Genomic DNA, 5,333 nt, shown 5'->3' with positions numbered 1-5,333 from the left:
TCCTGCCGGAATTGAAAGGGCCAAGTTCCCTTTGAGCAATCAGTGGACTCCGAGGATAACACTTTTGCTTTCTTCTTGTTCCTTGGGGTGATGATTACTTTTAAGTATCAACTTGAGTAGGTTATGGTGCTCAGTTGTTTGACCAAACACTAGTCTAGATATTGCTGTGAAAGTATTTTTTAGATCTGATAAAGGTTTAAATCAGAAGACTTTGAGTAAAGCAGATTATTCTCCACAATGTGGCTGGGCCTCATCCAATCTGTTGAAGACCTTAAGAGCAAAGACAGGTTTCCCAAAGAAGGAGCAGTTTTCCGCAAGACTGCAACATAGAAATTCTGCCTGAGTTTCCAGCCTTCTGGCCTGCCCTGCAGTTTTCAGACTCAAGACTGCAATATTAACCTGAATTTCCAGCCTGTTGACCTGCCCTAAAACTTTTGGATTTGCCAGCACCAAATCCTCCCATTCTTTTCTTTCCGAAGGACTGGCAGGCTATTAAAGCAGTTTGGAGCTTGTCCGGTCCTGCCTCTTATTAGCTGTGAGATCTTGGTCGGGTTACAAACATCTCTGCTCCTCTGTTTACTCAAACTTTAAATAGGAATAAAGAGCCTTTCTGCACTACCCAGAGAGGGGCCCACACCACGTTGTTTTGAGTTCCCATCATAACTTAAAGAGAAATTTTCACAATATCCGGAGCCCTTGATGTCCTGTAAATGAAAGAGGGTGTCCTCAACTTCCTTGCAGCAGGAACCCACTTAGATGGCACCAACCTTGACTTCCAAATGGTTCAGTACAAAAAGAAAAGTGACGGCATCTACATCATAAATCGGAAGAGAACCTGGGAGAAGCTTCTGCAGATAGCTTGTGCCATTGTTGCCACTGAAAACCCAGCTGATGTCAGTGTCATAGTGTCCAGGAATACTGGCAGCAAACTGTGCTGAAGTTTGTCACTGCCACTGGAGACACTCCTGTTGCTGGCTGCTTCACCCCCGGGACCTTCATTAGCTAGATGCAGGCAGCCTTCTGGGAGCTGAGACTTCAGTGGTTACAGATCCCAGGACTGATCACCAGCCTCTCACAGTAGGTGTCCTAATGTGTCTACCATCGCTCTGTGTAACACAGACTCTCTTCTGCACTGTGTGGACATTGCTATACCACACAGCAGGGGAGCCCACTCCGTGGGTCTGATGTGGTGGACACTGGCCTGGGAAATTTTGCACATGTAGGGTACCATCTCCTGTGAACACCCATGGGAGGTCATGCTTGATCTCTACTTGTGCAGAGATCCTGAAGAGACTGAAAAGGAAGAGCAGGCCACTGCTGAAAAGGCTATGACCAAGGAGGAATTTAAGGGTGAATGGACCACTCTAGCTTCTGAATTTACTGCTGTTCAACTCAAGGTCGCGGACTGGTCTGCAGGTGCACAGGTGTCCTCTTGGCCTATCCAGTAGTTCCCCACTAAAGACTGGTGCCCTCAGCTTGCCACTGACAACTGGACTGCTGCTCCCACTGCTCGGGACAATGAATGGATCAGAACAACCACTGAGTGGTTTTTTTTTTTTTTTGAGGAAGATTAGCCCTGAGCTAACATCTGCTGCCAATCCTCCCCTTTTTGCTGAGGAAGACTGGCCCTGAGCTAACATCTGTGCCCATCTTCCTCCACTTTTCTTTTTTTTTAATATGTGGGATGCCTACCACAGCATGGCTTGCCAAGCGGTGCCATGTCCGCATCTGGGATCCGAACCAGTGAACCCCAGGCCACCAAAGCAATACGTGCAAACTTAACTGCTGTGCCACCAGGCCGGCCCCGACTGAGTGGTTTTAAGCTGTTCTTCCACGAACTCTTAAACAGAAAATGGAAATAAGGTTGACAAAAGAGGAATAAAGAGAGTATTTGCTGCTAGCTTGTTATGAGGATTAAATGATGGTGCACCTGACACACAGCAAACCCTATATGTTTATTAAACTAATCTAGTAGCACAGTCTATTGATTTGGTGTTATAGGCATAAAAAGATGTCCATGTGTGTGCTATCGTGTGAGGAGTGGTGGAGAAAAATGTGGAATGCCTTTCATGTATTCCCAAATCATTGTTTCTAGTTTTTCTGAAGGAATTCAGTTGGTGTGGTGGTGATGGAAAAAACATGAGCATTTGGAGGTAGATAAACTCACCTTCAAATCCTGGTTTTCCTGTCAGCTAGATTTATGATTTAAAGCAAATGGAATTACCTTTTTGAGACTCTAGACTTTTTAAGACTCTCATTGTGACCCTAGCTTGAAAGAGGTGGAAGTGTGCTTAGAGGGGTCCACAGAGAATTCACCTGAGGGGAGGAACTGGAGGATGCTGCCTTTGGTGCATCGCCCTGGCTGACCAATACTGGGAAAGAAGACTTCTGAATGTGACACTATGTCAACCGCTGGCATCTTCCCCATTTTTGCCACTAAATTTGTCGCAAATTGCTCAAGAAGTATGGCTATAGAAACTTGAAGAATGAACTCCTTATTGGAAGCCTGATAAAGAGATATAAAACCTGGTGAGTAGAGCAGCTGAAGGTATTGAGAGTGGAGGACAGGTGGAAAAGAAGCAGAACAGAGCAGCTGCCAAATGGGGAGGGTCTTTGACGTGAACAGTGTGAGAAGTCTCGACTACACACAAGGGCGGGGGCCTGGCGGGGGCCTGGAACCCTAGGGACGTTACTTGGTGGTGGTATCCATTTTGAACAACAAAAAAAAATTGAGATCTTTTCTCTCATACTCTAGAGCAGTGGTTCTTAGCGAGTAGAGATTTTTCCCCTCAAGGGACATTGGGCAATGTCTGGAGTTACTTTTTACTGTAATGTCTAGGGTGAGGAGTGCGAGTGTCATCCAGTGGGCACCTAGAGCTGCTAAATGTGCTACAATACACAGGGCAGCCCCACAACAGAGCATTTATCTAGCTCAAAATATCAATGGTGCCAAGGTAGAGAAAGCCTGCTCTAGAGGCCCTCCCCACCCTGAAGGAAAGGGAAGCTGTCCTAGTAGGTACTGACAGATTGGTGGCAATAGAAACATAGGAGTCACATTGCTTCTTGAAGGAGAACAGGACACTCAAGTGTATTTTGGATGTTTCCTCCAAGACAAAGGATTTCATTGACTGCCTAATGTGATGCTGTGGGTGCAGCTACACCAAAACCAGGTACGGATCATAGATTTGGAAATGATTTTGAGAACAATTCCCCTCCTTGCCTCAGCATGGTGGTGAGGCAAAGCCAAGATGGATTCCAGGACAGTAAAATAGCTTCCCTGACGAAATGACCTTGTCTCTGCCGTTGAGTTGGTGCTTTCCGTGTGGTATTGCTCCAGGTTCCATCTCCCCAGTTAGAGGGCAAGCTCAGAGCTGCCAAAGGCTATGAATCCTCCCTGTCCTGGGCCTTCTACCATTCCTAACAAAGGGCAAACCCTCAGGAAAGAAACGTTTAATGAAGGAAAGTTACCACCTAGCTTAATGTAGCCCAACAGGCTGACAACCTGAAAAAAAATTAGGACAGGAAGAAGAAAACCATCCTCAGTGATGACCGTTCTAAAATCAGAGTCTGCAGTACAGGTATTGTATTTCCTCAGAATATTAATATGCCCTCACTGGAATACATCATCAAGATTTTACTGGAAAATTAGAAAAGGCAAGGGAAGAGTTTCAGGCTGGAAGGATATTTTGAATATCTTAAATGATTGATATAAATAAATTAAAAATGAATTTGTTATGTTCAGGACCAGATTAATGACAAGGCAGTAAGTTTTGGGTCATTTTTATGATGGCAGATGAGGAAGCCTCAGAGGATTCTTGTGTCCCAAAGAGCTTTTCATTAAAATATTGTCCAGATTCTTCAAGCTGAAAGAGAGCAGAAAGAATGGTATTTCCAATCTACTCTGTTTAAGAGGTTGTGATCTGCTCCAGGTCCCTTAGTTAGTGGCAAAGCCAGCACTAAACCAGATTCTGGGCTACTAGACTATCACCCTGTGCTTCATTGCCTGCCATTTGCCGTGGTTCTGACCTTCCACCATGACAGGTAGGGAGATAGAAAGATGATAGGTGTTTGGTCAGCCAAATATGGGTGCACATCCCAGCTTTGCTTCTCCCTTTCTATGGGGCTTGCTGAACTTTTCTTGGTTTTCTCATCTGGGAGTAGAGAAAATAATTACCATGAGCAGTTCATTTATCAGTGCCATGAAAGCTTCTAGGTCCCCTAAGGCTCTTTATTGTAATACAGTTATTACAATGAGCTTTCATAACTTTGACTAGTGTTTCTCAGACTGTCATTCAGGGAACACTTGTTCTGCAGATGTGTTCAAATATTTTCTATCACGAATGTGTTTCACGGTGAAATAAGTGTGGGAGACACCAGTTAAACCAAGGCAAACAGACATAGGAATTCACAGACACTTTAATAGGTTAATGGGTACTGGGACTCACCAAGAGGATATAATAAGCAGAATTTCACAAATTTGTATGACATAGAGCCCTTTCTTAGTGGAACACCTCCTAACATCTTGTGGGACACTAGTTTCCATGGAAGACAGCTGGGGAATTATGGTAGGTTGATTGCACTGATGGCCCTACCCCTTGTTTCTGAGCTCAGCCAAGTGACTTATTTTGGCCAATCAGTTGTTAGCAAGTGTGATACAGGCAGAGGCATAGAAAGTCCTTGTGCGTTGAGGCTTGTTCTCTTGCTGCTCTCCATAATCATGAACTTAATCATGCTCTTCTCTTGCTCTTCATCATAATCATGAGTGTATGTTAGAGCTACTCTGCTGAAAGCATGAGAGACTTGTGGAGGAGAGTGGATTTGCCACAGCTGAGGTCATTTGAGATGTACTTACCTCAAGCCAACCGCCACCAGAAACATGATCCCAGCTTGCAGCCAGGGAACCTGGAAAACATGCAAGTGAGCCCAACCAAGGTCAGGAGAAATTCCCAGCTTCAATCACAAACCTGCAGAACTGTGAGCTAAATAAACGATAGTTGTTTTAAGCCGTTAGTTTTGGGTGGTCTGTTATGCAGCATTGTGTGTAGCAATGGAAAACTGATACAGAAATTGGAATGGAAACTGACACAGAAGTGGAATGTCCACTATGTGGTTCCAACTATTCATTTTATTCCCACATGCAAAATACACTCACCCTCTCCTCCCAAGATCCCTAAAGATCCCATCTAATCACATCATCCTGGCTCAAGGTGCAGGATCTTAAGATCTGTAACAGCTCTGAATGTGGCTTCTTGAATACAGTTTTTTTGAGTTGAAGACCTATGAAGACAAACTATTTGCTCCAAAACCTAACATATAGGAGTAAGAAAGGACAG

The 5,333-nt window shown here is 44.5% G+C and overlaps 1 pseudogene; it reads left to right on the top strand.

The window, feature by feature from the left end:
• The first annotated feature begins 237 nt into the window (after positions 1 to 237).
• On the top strand, positions 238 to 1,574 carry LOC123289861 (small ribosomal subunit protein uS2-like; annotated as a pseudogene).
• Positions 1,575 to 5,333: the final 3,759 nt, after the last annotated feature.

This window comes from Equus asinus, chromosome 11 (assembly GCF_041296235.1).
Source record: "Equus asinus isolate D_3611 breed Donkey chromosome 11, EquAss-T2T_v2, whole genome shotgun sequence".
In the NCBI taxonomy this organism is placed as follows: Eukaryota; Metazoa; Chordata; class Mammalia; order Perissodactyla; family Equidae; genus Equus; species Equus asinus.
Note: the sequence above shows the minus strand (reverse complement) of the source record. Positions and strands in the feature narration are given on the sequence as shown.